Source organism: Mangifera indica, chromosome 14 (assembly GCF_011075055.1).
Source record: "Mangifera indica cultivar Alphonso chromosome 14, CATAS_Mindica_2.1, whole genome shotgun sequence".
NCBI lineage: Eukaryota > Viridiplantae > Streptophyta > Magnoliopsida > Sapindales > Anacardiaceae > Mangifera > Mangifera indica.
Genome location: NC_058150.1, coordinates 13,574,798 through 13,591,958, shown reverse-complemented (window position 1 = coordinate 13,591,958; position 17,161 = coordinate 13,574,798). Strand labels below are relative to the sequence as shown.

The 17,161-nt window shown below is 33.2% G+C and overlaps 1 long non-coding RNA gene across 1 annotated transcript; it reads left to right on the top strand.

Annotated features, from left to right (window-relative positions):
* Nucleotides 1-14,821: 14,821 nt before the first annotated feature.
* LOC123195630 lies at nt 14,822-15,290 on the top strand. The gene is made up of 3 exons (XR_006497501.1): nt 14,822-14,974; nt 15,082-15,165; nt 15,250-15,290. It is a non-coding gene; the product is annotated as an uncharacterized LOC123195630 (long non-coding RNA).
* Nucleotides 15,291-17,161: the final 1,871 nt, after the last annotated feature.

The following is a 17,161-nucleotide window of genomic DNA, read 5'->3' as shown; positions in this document are numbered from 1 at the left end:
GAATTGTAATACCCTCGGGTATGTTCTAGGGGCAATTACATCTTTTAACCCTGTTTTGAGATATTTCCCATTTTTTAAATATATATATATATATATGTATATAAATACAAAAATATATATATATATATATATATATATAAATACAAAAAGAAAAAAAAAGAGATATATGGAGAGAAAGTCAATAAAGAAAATAAGGAAGTCTTCTTACTTATTTTCTTTGCTTTTTCCAAGGGCAAGTACCTTTTGTTTTTTTTTTCCATCATTTCCCGTCCATATTCCAGCAGTCACCATTCTTCATGCTTTTTCTTTGTTTTCTTGAAGAAAAATGAAGGATTTGAAAGAGTTTGGAAGATAAGAAAGAAAAGAAAAGAAAAGGAAGCACTTGGAAGCTTTGGTAACCAAAGATCTCCTTCCTTTCCCTTTATCTATATTTATATGCATGTTATGTGAATATGTTAGTGTGTTTTGGTGTTGATTTAAGGTGATAAAAGAAGTAAAACAAAGAGAAGGAAGCCAACTTGCAAAGATTTGGCTTGAAACAAGGTAAGGGGAATCATCCTTGATATGTTGCATGTTGTAGGCTTTTGGTTCCTTGGATCTATGTAATAAATGATGATTTTGAAGTTAAGGAATGTTGTTTTGCCATTTGGGATGTCTATGTGTGTTATTTTGTTCATGGCAGAACGTTACATGATATTTACAGTTTTGCCACTGCATTCATCTCACGTTTTGGCTACCTTATCTGATGAATTACGAGTTCTATTATATCTTGTTGGAAAGAGATTTGAATCCTCTTTCCAATGATATATAGCTTGTATGAATTGGAGATCCTTTGGACTGTTAAATGTTGTATGAACCACAAGGACTGCTTTATTAAGTAAACAGAGGAGGCAGTTTTGCCACTGATTTCATCTCACATTTTGACTGTCTTATCTAAGGATTTATGAGTGCTATTATATCTTTTTGGAAAGCTCTTTGAATTCTATTTTTAGTGATATATAGCTTGCATGAATTAGGGATCATTTGGATTGTCAAATATTGCATGAACCATAAGGACTGTTTTACCAAATAATCAGAGGAGGCAGGTTTTATCACTGATTTTATCTCACGTTTTGACTGTCTTATCTATTGAATTATGAGTGCTATTATAGCTTGTTGGAAAGATCTTTGAATCCTCTTTTCAACGATATATAGCTTGTATGAATTAGAAACTGTTTGAGTTGTTGAATTGTATGAAAAAGAAGGTTACCCTGTCAAATGACTATTCTGTAAACAGTATTCGTAGTTTTGGGCAGGAAAGAAAGAAAAAAAAAGGAGAAAAAGGAAAGGAAGAAAAAAGGAAAGGAAAGAAAGGAGAAAAAAAAAAAGAAGAAAAGAAAAAGAAAGAAAAGGAATTTGGGGCTCAAGATTAAGGGGTCGTCCCAAGAGTAATATCTGGTGAGCTATGAATAAATTTAGATGGAAGCAAAACTAGTAAGGTATATCGATTCGTATTTTTTAGATTTCTGAAGAATTTTTCGATTGTTGTCATTCTAGGGTTTTTCAACTTTTAGGGTTTTTTAACGGTGAAATTTGAAAAAACGAAACTGAAATTCGAATTCTAAAAGTTGAAATACCCAAGAATGGCAATAATCGAAAAATTCTTCAGAAATCTGAAAAATACAAGTCAATATATCGTAAAATGGTAAAATTCAAAAAAACAAAACTGAAACTCGAATTCTAAAAGTTGAAAAACCCTAGAATGGCAACAATTGAAAAATTCTTCAAAAATCTGAAAAATACGAGTTGATCTATCGTAAAACGGTGAAATTCGAAAAAACAAAATTGAAATTCGAATTCTAAAAGTTGAAAAACCCTAGAATGGCAACAATAAAAAAATTCTTCAAAAATCTAAAAAATATGAGTCGATCTATCGTAAAACGGTGAAATTCGAATTCTAAAAGTTGAAATCCCCTAGAATGGCAACAATCGAAAAATTCTTCGAAAATCTAAAAAATACGAGTCGATCTATCATAAAACGGTGAAATTCGAAAAAACGGAACTAAAATTTGAATTCTAAAAGTTGAAATACCCTAGAATGACAACAACCAAAAAATTTTTCAGAAATATGAAAAATACGAGTCGATCTATCGTAAAACGGTGAAATTCGAAAAAACAGAACTAAAATTGGAATTCTAAAAGTTGAAATACCCTAGAATGGTAACAATCGAAAAATTCTTCGAAAATCTGAAAAATACAAGTCGATCTATCGTAAAACGGTGAAATTCGAAAAAACGGAACTAAAATTTAAATTCTAAAAGTTGAAATCCCCTAGAATGACAACAATCAAAAAATTTTTCAGAAATCTGAAAAATACTAGTCGATTTATTGTAAAACAGTGAAATTCGAAAAAATAGAACTGAAATTGGAATTCTAAAAGTTGAAATACCCTAGAATGGCAACAATCAAAAAATTCTTCGAAAATCTGAAAAATACAAGTCGATCTATCGTAAAACGGTGAAATTCGAAAAAACGGAACTGAAATTTTAATTCTAAAAGTTGAAATCCCCTAGAATGGCAACAATCAAAAAATTCTTCAGAAATATAAAAAATACAAGTCGATCTATCGTAAAACAGTGAAATTCGAAAAAACGGAACTAAAATTTGAATTCTAAAAGTTGAAATACCCTAAAATGACAACAATCAAAAATTTTTTTAGAAATCTAAAAAATACGAGTCGATCTATCATAAACGATAAAATTTGAAAAAACGGAACTGAAATTTGAATTCTAAAAGTTAAACTACCCTAGAATGGCAACAATCGAAAAATTCTTCGAAAATCTGAAAAATACGAGTCGATCTATCGTAAAACGGTGAAATTCGAAAAAACGGATGGAAAAATTTTTCAGAAATCTGAAAAATACGAGTCGATATCTCATAAAACGGTGAAATTCTAAAAAACGGAACTGAAATTCGAATTCTAAAAGTTGAAAAGCCTTAGAATGGCAACAATCGAAAAATTCTTCGAAAATCTGAAAAATATAAGTCGATATATCAAAATGCCCCCCAAATTTTCATAACATTTTGTTTGACCCTTTAATTATCTATTCCTAAAATTTCATTGAGAAATTTATAATGCTCTTATAATGTTTAATATCATAATACCTTCTAATTTTAATAAAATTTTATTTAACCCTTCTAGTGAGTGAGGAGGTTCATATAAATGATGGGAAGAGTAATTTTGGTATTTTAGAAAAAGTCATGGGCATTTTTGTTAGGAATAGTGGATTTGGGCATTTTTGCTTAGTGGGAGGGTATTTTGGCCATTTTTGATGATTTCCCGTTTAATAATGTTTCCTTGAACTTTGGAGGATAACAAATCTAGATAGTATCTTTGTTTTGAAGATAATTTTGCTTTATCATTATCAATACATTTATAATTAATCAAATTTGATTATACTATAATTGTTTAACAAAATTAAACTTCATTACACTTTATAGGATTAACCTCTTTTCATCTTGTTTTAAGAAATCTAGAGTAGTAAAATTTGTTATTACGTATTGGACTTTAGTTGTAAAATGAACTACATAAAGCCATTTGCAATTTACATCAGTTTGTCTATAAGTTTTTGTTAGGTTGGAGCATATACAAATTTCTCATATGCAAACTATTGAATATTTGAACATTCAACAAATGTTTTTTATAAATGAATATCAACACTAGTCCGCTAATACCTATGCCCAAATAATATTAAAATTAAAGTATAAGATTCTAATTTAGCTCAAATAACTAGAAATATTAATCAAATATTGCAAACTATAACTTTTCTAAATTTTTTACACCTACAATTTATTAGGAAATAAATAAAAAATTCCACATATAATTTATCTCCAAAAATCCAAAATAAATAAATTGATTTATCAATTAAACAAACAAAATTCAAAACAACAAAATATTACAACTTTCAACAGTAACAAATCCATTAACATAATTTAATAGATTTGAGATCAAAATCTTGGGAGATAATTAAAGAAATACTTGATTAATACTCCTTAAAAATGTAAACTAATACTAAATTAAAAATCTTTAAAAAGTAAACTGAGATCTTATGGCTAAAAGATTGAATTAAAGAGTAAAAAATAAAGAAATTTATGATAAGGTAGAACTTAGAAAGTGTGAAGAAATTAGGGGTGGGGGCAATAAAAAAATTTATAATAAGGTAGAACTTAGAACGTCTGAAGAAATCTCGTGGTGTGTGGTGTATTGCAGTAGGCAATAGCAACTTTTGTTTATTATTTTATATCAGTTTTTGAAAAAAAAATCCCTTTACTTGTGGATTGTGCCAGTTTGGATAGGAAATAATTATTGATGAGGAAAGTGACCCAGTCATGCCTTCATTTAAAGTGAGTTACAACAACATAGGAAGTATAAATACTTCTATATTTAAAATCAAGAATGGGTCTAATCAAACCTCTTTGAAGCTTTTTAAATTTGACGGTGGATATAGGCGTACCTCTATAAAGGCTTAGATCCATCCTTGACTACTGCCCTCGTTTGTCACTAACTTGATTTGGATCTGTCAAATTTTACTTAGCCGTTTCTTGCCCAAATCTATCATTAATAGCCATTGTTTTGGTTTGATCTTTTGTTTTTACAAACTTCGCGACTCCTCATGTAAAACTATAATTAAGAACATAATTTAATTCAAACATGTATAGAATATAGAATATTAAATTCTTATATTAAATTAAACATAGAATTAATAATTAGAGATATAAAAAACCTTTTTGAATCATATATTTGAAACTAAATATCTTCAAAATTCCATCTGAAATTTGAAAATTTGTTATAATAGGTTTTCTACTCCAGAAACCTCCCTATGATGGCTTTGAATCGGTAAGCATATCAAAATTAAATTTTAGAGTAAGGACCTAGCGTATTTATAAAAAATTATCTGGATTCTCCCATTAAAGGTTCAATAACTAAGAGTTCATACTAAACCGTTTACCCAGACCAATAACTTTTAAGTGTATTGGACATATCTTTATTGATCACTCAAACGTATCTATAAACTAACATTGAACTATCTAATTACCCGATTTTATAAAACCAAAACTATAATTAATGTTACCCTACATCAGGAAATTTCCAACATTTTCTCACTTAGATAACATTAATTATTTTATTTTATTTTTAAAAAAGAAAGCAATTTTGACTCTCGGGTAATTAATGATTTTATCTTTAAATGACCACTATTTTATAAAATAGAATAGTCTAAAGATAAATCACACTATAATAAATAATCTAGTTGATATGATCATCAATAACGAACCAAGACATCACTTATGTACTATATCGACATAAGATCATCCTCGATTGCAATTACTAATAATCAAATCAATGCAGATCAAGTTTGGGAGTGTGGCAGAATAGCACCCAACAAGGTGATCATAAGCAATGCTATATCCCTGTCAGTCCTCTTTATGATTTCTCTCTAACTTTTATGTTTTAAAAGAAACAAGAGAAATCCCTTTGCCTCCATTGAAGCCTGTATGTTTTAATTTTGCTCGAGACTAATGAAACATACTCATACAACTATCATTCTCAAAGAAAACTTTATCTTGAGACACATGTTGTACCTGAACCTTATACATACACATATATTCATACACAGATAAATATATAATTAAGCATTCATATAATAAGTTTTGCAAAACTCATAATTATAATAAATCACCCAATAAAACAATGTCATAAAGTCAAGCAGAAAATAAACAGAAATTACTTCAAGACTCCTACTAACCTAAGGCATCAAAAGATTCTAACACACCCATATTCATCATATGACCTTTAAAAACAATGGGTCTGAGTCCTTTGGTTAGGGGATCGGCCAACATTGCATTTGTACTAATATGCTTCATCATGATGTCTCATTTCTTTATGAGGTCCCTAACTGTGAGATATTTTAGCACTATATTCTTTGACTTGCTACTGACTTTATTGTTCTTGCAAAAGAACACAGCTGTATAATTATCACAGTAGATCACAAGCGGCCTAGAAATGGAGTCAATCACTCGAAGCTCAGAAATATAATTCTTCAACCATATGGATTGGATAGATGCCCCATAGCAAGCAATAAACTCTGCATACATGGTTGAAAATGCTACTAATGTCTACTTGACACTTTTCCAGGATATGACCCTACCTGCGAGCATGAAGATGTACCCTAAAATGGATTTGAAATCTGAATCAAAATGTCCCACCACCTCAAGAGTTTCCATTCTTTTGTACACAAACATGAAATCTTTAATTCTCTACAAATATCTAATGATTTTCTTTGTTACTACCTAATGATCAGAACCAGGATTAGCAACATATCGACCAAGAACATTCACAACAAAGGCTATGTCAGGTCTCATGTACACTTGGGCATACATTAGATTCCCAATCATACTAGCATATAGTTTATCTTTATGAATGCCCTTTCAATGTCATTTTGAGGACACTGCTTGTTACTAAACCTATCTCCTTTTATAATAGGTACATTGCCAGCTCTACAATCTTGCATCTGAAATCTTTTAAGAACACGTTCAATATATGCTTTTTGAGATAAGCCGAGCAAACCACAATTTCTATCTTATTGGATTTCAATGCCAAGAACAAAATAAGCTTCTCCAAGATCTTTCATGTCAAACGCTCTAGACAAAAATTGCTTAGTCTAAAAAAACATACTGCAATCACTGCTTGCAAGCAAAATGTCATCCACATAGAGTACTAAGAAAATAAACCTGCTCCTACTGATCTTTATATACACACATTGATCAAATTTATTTTTAGTGAAGCCATGTGAGGTCACAACCTCATCAAACTTAAGATACCATTGTTGAGAGACCTGTTTTAAACCATAGATAGACTTTTTAAGTCTACATACCATGTGTTGTTTCCTATCAACCATAAAACCATCTGGTTGTTTCATATACACCTCCTCATCAAGATTGCCATTGAGAAAAGCTATTTTTACATCTATCTGATGAAGCTCCAAATCAAAATGTGTTACTAAGGCCATTATGATTCTGAACGAATCCTTTGAGGATACAGGTGAAAATGTCTCATTAAAGTCAACCTCTTCTCTCTGAGTAAACCCTTTTGCAACCAATTTTTCTTTGAATCTATCTATCTTTCCCTTAGGATCTCTTTTAGTTTTAAAGACCATTTATAACCAATAAGCTTAAAACCTTCAGGTAGCTCCACAAGATCCCAAACCTTATTTTCTTTCATGGATTGTATTTCATCTTCTATAGCCTTCATCCACATATCTGCACTTGAGCTTTTAATTGCTTCAGGAAATGAAACTAGATCAGTCATATCTCCAATATCATACTCATTTTTAGCCAAATAAATATATATATATGAAATGGCAGCCCTCTTTTGTCTTGATGATCTCCTAAAGGGTACCTTAACCACAAGATCTTGAGTTATATTTTCAGGAATTTCAGTTTATGGTGTAAAGGTTTTTTGAGTTTTAGTTGTTTGTCTTCGCACAAAATCATTTATCCCAAAGAGAGGAGGTATAAGGATGTGATAACTTCTCCTTGATCCTTGTCAAGTGAACCAACAATAGTATAAATCTCAATAGGTACTGAAGTATCATAAACATCAAGCTTAAGGAACTTATCAGTTTGAGATTCAATTATCCTTGTGTCATGAGAAGGACAGTAAAACTTGTATCCCTTAGAATGAGATGAATATCCAATAAAGTAACACCTGCTGGAGCAAGGATCAAGCTTTTTCTCAGTAGGATTATAAATCCTAACCTCAGCAGGGCAACCCTAAACTCGAAAGTGGTTAAGGCTAGGCTTTCTACCAACTCATAATTTAAAAGGTGTTTTAGGAACTGATTTATTAGGAACTCTATTCAGAATGTATAAAGTTGTTTTGATGGACTCTCCCCAAAGATATTCAGCCAAGTTAGTCATACTCATCATGTTCCTTACCATATCTATGAGTGTGCAGTTATGCCTTTCAGCTACACCATTTTGATCAGGACTCTCAGGCATGGTATATTGAGCAACTATATCACATTCTTGTAAGTACTTGGCAAACGACCTTATATGTTGACCTAAATCTCCATGTCTTCCATAGGACTCACCCTCTCAATCAGATCTTACTACCTTAATGACCTTTTCTAATTGTTTTTCCACTTTAGTTTTGAAGACTTTAAATTTCTCCAAAGCATCAGATTTTTCTTTAATCAAATAGAGAAAACCATAACAAGAGAAATCATCAATAAAAGTGATAAAATATTGACAACCACAAATTGTAGTAGAGTAGGGCTCACTAATATCAGTGTGAATCACTTCCAATAAATCTGAACTACAAGTTGCCCCTTTCTTTTTAGTCTTGGTTAAATTTCCCCTGATGCAATCAATACAAACTTTTAGATCATCAGAATTTAATGAGGGAAGGATATTATCTTTTATTTGTCTTTCAATCCTCTCTTTAGAGATATGTCTAAACCTTTTATGCCACAATAAAAAGGATTTTTCATCAATCAAGGATCTTTTCCCCACATTCTTTTCAACATTCATAAAAGTAGAAGTATTGGTTGGAGCTAGACATACACAATATAATCCATTGTCCATAACACATTCACCAATAACTTTAGAATTTAAAGATAATGCAATTGAAGATTTTTCAAACTTAAAACAAAATCTACATTTATCCAAAGTTGAAACTGAAATCAAATTCCTTCTAAATGAAGGTATATAGAATATATTATTTAAAACTAACTCAAAACCACTTTTCAACCTAAGGCAAACAACTCCTATATATTCAACTTCAACTTCTGCACGATTTCCAACTCTAAGTGTCCTCTTAGCCTCACTTGTTTTTTTTTTGCTTTTGAACCCTTGTAAAGTAAAAGCAACATGCACAATTGCTCCACTATCAAGCCACCAAGAATTTGGAGATATATCAACAAAATTAGATTCAAAACACACAAGACTTAGTGGGTTACCTCTTTTTTCTAACCAAGACTTATATTTCATGCAATTCTTCTTCATATGACCTTTCTTCTTGCAAAAGAAGCACTTACCAGGATCTTTCTCTTTTATTGTATTTGAATTTTTTTGGCTTTGACCATGCCTTTTATTCCAATCATTTTTAGGGGCAATAGGATTAAACTTGCCTTTCTTATACTTTTTCTTACCATGATCATCTTTAGAATGAGAGACAAAAAGAACCACATCATTCTTTTCCCTTTGGATCTTACACTCCTCAACAACACACTTAGTAATTCCAAGTTCCTTCTATGGTGTTATAAGCTATCTTGAGCTAGGAAAAAGTTTAAGGTTAGGTAGTTAGGGCATGATGAACAATAAACTCATCAGGTAAAAAGATCTTATGATTCTTGAGTTTGTCCTTAATATGAACAAGCTTCAATATATAGTCTCTAACACCCCCAGATTCTATGTATCTCATGCTAATCAACTCAGTAACAAGAGATGAAGCTTCAACATTATTGGAGATCTGAAATTGTTTCCCTACAGCAATGAAGAATTCTTTAGTAGTCCCATCAACTAGTAGCCCATTGAGAAGATGTTTAGCTATAGTCTTTTTCATAGCCATCATGCATAAACTATTCGACCTCTCCCATTTAGCAAACAAATCTTTCTCTTCAATAGTACTCTTATCAGTAGTATCGACTGACTTATCTTGAACAAGTGTCATATCCCAATCACCCATAGCCATAACAAACTCAATATCTTGCTTCCATTGCTTGTAATTATTTTTAGTTAGGACCTCAACAATAGCATTGTTATTGTCCAAAGAAATGGAGACTAAAAGAAAATAATGCAACAAATTAAAACATGAGCAACAATTAATTAAAGTAGCTTTAAAATAAATAATGAAACTTGATAAGCTACACCTTATAGGGATTCCTTGGGCATCATCATTGACTCACCTTTGGGCAGAGAAAATGACATGCAATAAGGGTCCCAAACACAAGGTTATATATATAAACTTTATGAGGATCTTTAGAACATATGATATTCAAAAATAAATCACCTTTAGGTAAATATATTTTCTAGATCACAGTTCATCCTCTTCTTGATAGGGTAACAACTTTATGAGGACCTTTAGAACATATGATGTTTGAAAATAATATCACCTTTGGGCAGATGTATTTTCTAGATCATAGTTCATCCTCCAATTTATGAGATCGATTGATTTTTATAATTAACCTTATGTTTCCTTTATATTTAATATACACAATAACCACCTTCGGGCAAGAAATTATATGTATTAAAATTACGAAATGTATCATTCCTAAAGGGAACATTTTGTAAGCCTCAAAATGTGTCGCTTTGGCGATTGATATTCTGAGAACTCACAAATTATTCCCATATATAAAATCATGTTGCTCTAATTTTAAGAATTCATGAGACCTAATGCCTTATGATCTCTGACAATCCTTCCTAAATTTGTTGCATCTAATTTTGTGAACAATAATAAAAAAAGTTTTTACCTAGAATATTTGAATTTTAACAATTTCAAGCCTTAATAGAGTAAACACGCCAGCACAGCAACAAAACACTATTACATGCGCTACCACGATCGAGGAAACATGTTTCACGCACCTCCACATGCCACCAGAATGTTGCACGTGGTTCCACTCACCGCCAAAATAATGCACGAGCTCAGACGCACAATCACGTGCTTAGCACACCTTTTGGCATGTGATTGCACACACAAGTACCATATTTGTTCGGGTTGGGTTGGCTCATATGCAGTTTGGGTCAAACGACCCGGTTTGATCAAATTTGGTCAAATAGGTTATTTGACCCTACAGGTTGGGTAATCGGGTTAGGAAAAGTCGATTCCTACCCGTGACTTGTAGAAACCTTAGATGCCGATTTTATGATTTCTATCGCTTGATTTCACCGCGATCAGCCACTGATTTAATCGCCTACTACAATAAATCAATTTTTCGTCAATATTCCAGTGTCATGAAAGCCACTGGCGACGCTATTTAGCCATGATTTCATGACAACATTCAAGATCCAAACTTGAAGATCTAACGTGGGGAATGGCCGTCGACAACGCTCCAGTCATAGGGAAAGGTCACCGTGGTTGGCACGGCTCACGTCGACAGCGAATGCGATGGTGCCGCAGCGGACGCCCACTATTACGGATTGCTTAGGGTTTCTTCTATAATGTATAATTTAATCAAGATAATAATTAAACAAAAATAATAATGATCATAATAAACCCTAACTAAATTTTTAAAAAAAAAAACCCTAATTTCAATTCTCATAAATCCAGATTTTATATCTATGTTGATTGGTTCTGATACCAAATATAAAACTTTAATTAAGAACATAATTTAATTCAAACATGCATAAAATATAGAATACTGAATTCTTATATTAAGTTGAACATAGAATTAATAATTAGGGATATAGAAAAACTTGTTTGAGCTATATCTCTGAAACCAAAGATCTTCAGAATTTCACCTGAAACTTGAAAATTTGTTATGACAGATTTTCCACTCCAAAAACCTCCCTATGACGGTTTTAAATAGGTAAGCATATCAAAATTAGGTTTTAGAGTGGGGACCCAGCATATTTATAAGAAATTATTTAGACTCTCCCATTAAAAGTCCAATAACTGAAAGCCTACACTAAACCATCTACCCAGACCAATAACTTTTATGTGTATTAGACATGTTTTTATTGATCACTCAAACTTATTTATAAACTGGTATTGGACTATCTAATTACTCAATTTTATAAAACTAAAACTATAATTAATGTTAACCCACAACAAAAAATTTCCAACATCTCATCCTTGCATAAGTTCCAAGCACACAAAACCATCTTGCCTCTTCTCTGACCTTCACTCATAATTCAGATCTGGAAGTTGCAGCTTTTCAATCCTTAGGTTCACCTAAGTGCTTTCCGGCGGCCAATCCACTTAACACACTACCATGTTCAGAGTACCAATCATTCAAACGATGCATCAATCCAAACATCTACATAACAAATCAACAAGAAAATGCCAAAAAAACACAATAACCAAAACAAACTTCGATAATTATCCTTCTGCACATATTGAAATTGGAGAAAAACATGTGGGCAAAATACTAAAGGTCTAGCATAAGGGATGCAAACAACACGACGCATGCTTGAACAACTGACAAACAAGTTAGAGGATTGTTGGTGCTAAAACAATAAAATTATGTGTACATAGTTTTAAGTGTCAAATATATACACAAATAATAAATTATCATGTGATTAAGTGATTGTAAATTAAGTGTTCAATTAGATACTTAAAATCAGATACACATAACATTTCTTTTGGTCCGAATTTGTTTTTTGATAAATTACCAAATAGATCACATGGTTAGAATTCAATTTGTCTATAAATTAAGTCACTCAGTTGTTTAAGTATCATTGCAGATTCTTTTCTTGTCTTCTCCGGTATCAGCAACATGGCTTTGGTAGAAAAAATGGTGGCAGAAAAGCAGAGCAGAAGAGCTCAAAGCTCAGCTTCAATTCTACGAATCGCCACCGCAAATCCGCCCAATGTTTTCTACCAAACTGATTATCCTGACTTCTGCTTTGGAATCACTCAAAGTGATCACATGGCACAAGTCAAAGATAAGTTCAAACGCATTTGTAAGTGCCATTGCACCGGAGCTGGACGTAATCTGTTTGTAGAAGGGAAATTTTAAAAATTAGGCAAAATTAAAGGGGTCTAAGCGAAATTGCCCAAAAAATTCAGGTTTAAGCAAAAATGCCCAGGTTTTGTGAAATGACGAAAATGCCCCCATATATAAACACAGCAAATTTTTACTGTGCAATTCAAAGAAAATTCGAATTTTTAACGCATCCCACGGCAATCCCACGGCGAACGTCATTTTCGCCGATTTGCTTGCTTTCCGGCAACCGAAAATGGAAAATAATGTTATCACATCTCTCGTAATCTTGTTTGGATCAAGTTATTGCTCGTATTGTTGAAATTTGATTGAGAATTTTCGGTTTGAAATTTTAGGGTTTACGGTTTGAACAATGCTTAAAATGTTTTGATTCTTGGTTGTTTTTGTTGAATTAATTGAGGGGTTTTGTGTTATACAACGTGTAGATTCGATTTATGTGAAAATCGGTGGCTAAAACGACCAAAATTTGGCCGGAAATGATGCCGAAGAGATCGGCAGTCCGATGTGAACAGTGTCTCCCACGTCAAAATCAATAATCCCACGTTCAGCCTAATTTAGGGGGGTAATTTAGCTTTTTAAAACAATTGGGGTGATGTGGGAAATCCCTAGCCCACGTGGGGTTTTTTCGAAATTTAACAAGTCAACGCGAGTTTTGCGAAATTACGAAAATGTCCATATATATAACACAGGAAAAAATTACTATTTCCCACGTTAATATTAGCGAATTTACTGTGCATTTCTCTAAAATTTCAAAACATTTTCACGTCCCACGTTCATCCCACGAGCGATCTGATTTCCGTCGATTTTCTTGATTTCCGGCACCCACAAATGGCAAAGAAGGTTAGTATATCTCCCTTAATCTTGTTTGGATCAAATTATTGCTCATATTATTGAGATTTGAATGAGAATTTTCGGTTTGAAATTTTAGGGTTTACGGTTTGAATAATGCTTAAAATGTTTTGATTCTTGGTTGTTTTTGTTGAATTGATTGAGGGGTTTTGTGTTAGACAACGTGTAGATTTGATTTATGTGAAAATCGGAGGCTGAGACGACCAAAATTTGGCCGAAAATGACTGCCGAAGAGATCGGCAGTCCGACGTGGGAACAGTGTTTCCCACGTCAAAATCGTGCATCCCACGTTCAGCCAAGATTAGCTGTTTTTGGGGGGGAAAAGTAGTTTTTTTAAAATATTGGGAAGCTGGGGAAATTCCGTAGAACACAGTGGACCTTTAAGAATTTCAGTTTTCATGAGGGGGTAAATTGAGATTTTTCTTATCTAGGGTTTTTGATTGTGTACTTTTCGAATTTTATATCCGTTTTTTCTGTTATAGGGTTTTTCAACTTTTAGAATTCGAATTTCAATTTCGTTTTTTCGAATTTCATCGTTTTACGAGATATGGACTCGTATTTTTCAGATTTCCGAAGGATTTTTCGATTGTTCCCATTCTAGGGTTTTTCAACGTTTAGAATTCGAATTTCAATTCTGTTTTTTCGGATTTCATCGTTTTACGAGATATGGACTCGTATTTTTCAGATTTCCGAAGGATTTTTCGATTGTTCCCATTTCAAGGTTTTTCAACTTTTAGAATTCGAATTTTAATTCCGTTTTTTCGAATTTCATCGTTTTACGAGATATGGACTCGTATTTTTCAGATTTCCGAAGGATTTTTCGATTGTTCCCATTCTAGGGTTTTTCAACTTTTAGAATTCGAATTTCAATTTCGTTTTTTCGAATTTCATCGTTTTACGAGATATAGACTCGTATTTTTCAGATTTCCGAAGGATTTTTTGATTGTTCCCATTCTAGGGTTTTTCAACTTTTAGAATTCGAATTTCAATTCCGTTTTTTTGAATTTCATCGTTTTATGAGATATGAAATCGTATTTTTCAGATTTCTGAAGGATTTTTCGATTGTTCCCATTCTAGGGTTTTTCAACTTTTAGAATTCAAATTTTAATTCCGTTTTTTCGAATTTCATCGTTTTACGAGATATGGACTCGTATTTTTCAGATTTCTGAAGGATTTTTCGATTGTTCCCATTCTAGGATTTTTCAACTTTTAGAATTCGAATTTCAATTCCGTTTTTAATTTCAATTCGAATATCCAGCCTCCGCCGCTCAGGTTGTAACACAACTTTTAATTTATTACTTATATAAAATGTCTACAGTGTTATTATTCTGACAACTATTATTACATTCGCACAGGAGAGGGGCGAGGATATCCCACCGACATCCCCCGTTGATACCGCAATACCATCCCGTCACCCGCACGAGGTCCGTATGATATTTCAAATTTAGATTTATTGTTAAATGTCATTATTATATTATAGTATTGTTATATCTGAAATGCACTAATTAAGTTATTATTACTAATATCTTAGGGTAGTGCCCCGGAGGACGCACCGGCTAGTCCTTCTGTTGCATTGATCGAGGGTTCTCCCCGAACACCTTCCCCGGAAGTTCAGGTTAACTTTATTTTAAAATTGTCATTGATTGATCTGTCTTTTCAATTATATTATTTATTTAATGATGTTTTGACTGATTTTCAGGACGAGCGATTATGGTTACTTGCTGATATCCCGAGCTCGACCAAAAAAATTGTGGATATTGGTTCACAGGAGGAGGACTTCCAGGAGGACGATTTTGAGCCCATCCCTATTGAGGTATATCAATCATACTTAGTATATAAATAGTTGTATATATTGGTCATTGAGATGTTCAAAATTTGTATTTTCTAGTCCGTCGAGGGAGCACGCGTGGTGGACTTGACCGTGATTCAAGATTCTCCAGCTAAACCTCATCCCACATACTTGGAGAAGGTAAGATAAATCGATTAATGCTAATTGTTACGTAGGATGAATTTTGGATTTAATTATTTTTTTTGGGATCATACAGATGATTCGTACAGCACGTGGCCGGATCGTCCGGAAGGGTCCGCTGGTTCGCACCCCGTATACGAATCCACTCAAAGGGAGGGCGAAACGGCAACCTACGACCATTCCATCCTCTGCCTCTGAGCGTGAGGAATCTTTCCTCACGTGGTACACCAGTGCTGCGGCTTCCGACTCACATGATGTCTACTTCATCGGGTCGAAGTCGAAGGCCAGCTTCTGGAGGCTTGTTGTAGAGTTGCGCGAGTGGTTGACTGACGATGTGAGTTGTCTATATTATATAATTTTATAAAAAGCTAGATATATTTATTACTAACTAACACGTGAACTTGTTTATACCATTTTAGCATGTGGACTCCTTTTTGGCTTTATTACGTCGGCAGCAGAACGATCACCAGTTGACTATCTCACAGCGTTGGACGACTGCCCACACATTCTTTGGAGGTCATATCGAGATGGCCTGGAAGAGTTGGCAGACCACACCGATTGGAGAGTTTGAGTTTTCGGGGCTCTTCACAAGGATGGTTGATGCATCGTACACCCCGGGATTGTTGTACAAACCATAGGGGATGGTCGATCAGGTAGAGTTTATATATATTTCTATTATATTCAATTGGTTAACGACAACGAATTGTAACTAAAATGTCTCATTGTTTATAGGTTTTCATCCCTATAAACTTCGAGAACGCACATTGGGTCGCCGGAGTTATAGATTTCCGTGAGTGGTCGATTACGGTGTATGATTCAGATGTTTCATATTCGGGGAATATAGGGACTCTGGAGCAGCGCATGCGACCGTACATGACCTTTATTGTCGCGTTATTAGAGGCGACGACTTTTTGGATAGCTTCTAGGAGGACTCCACGACGTGATCCCCTTACTTTACATCGAGCATCGGATGTCCCTTAGTAGGGGTTGGGCTCCGGTGACTGTGGCGTTTTTATGTTGCGATTTTTTGAGTGTTTGGCGTTGGCACGGAGCTACGTTTTTCCCCGAGAGTCGTCTACCTCTATGCGTCGACGATTAGCGACACAGTTGTATTTTCATTGTATCGAGTAGCTCACGGATGTATATTTATCATTATTTCTATGTTTAGATGTATATATTTATTGTATTTTCATATGTATATGATATACTTTATTTCTGGTTATATATGATTGTGTATCGTATTTGAGTTCATTTTTTAAATAATCTTGTCATGAAAAAACAATAAAATCCTTATCTAAAAGTTAAAATTCGAATTCTAAAAGTTGAAATACCCTAGAACGGAAACAATCAGAAAATCCTTCAGAAATCTGAAAAATACGAGTCGATATCTCGTAAAACGGTGAAATCCAAAAAAACGAAACTGAAATTCAAATTCTAAAAGTTGAAAAACCCTAGAATGACAACAATCAGAAAATCCTTCAAAAATCTGAAAAATACGAGTCGATATCTCGTCAAACGGTGAAATTTGAAAAAACTGAATTAAAATTCGAATTCTAAAAGTTGAAAAACCCTAGAATGGCAACAATCGAAAAATCCTTCAGAAATCTGAAATATACGGGTCGATATCTCGTAAAACAGTGAA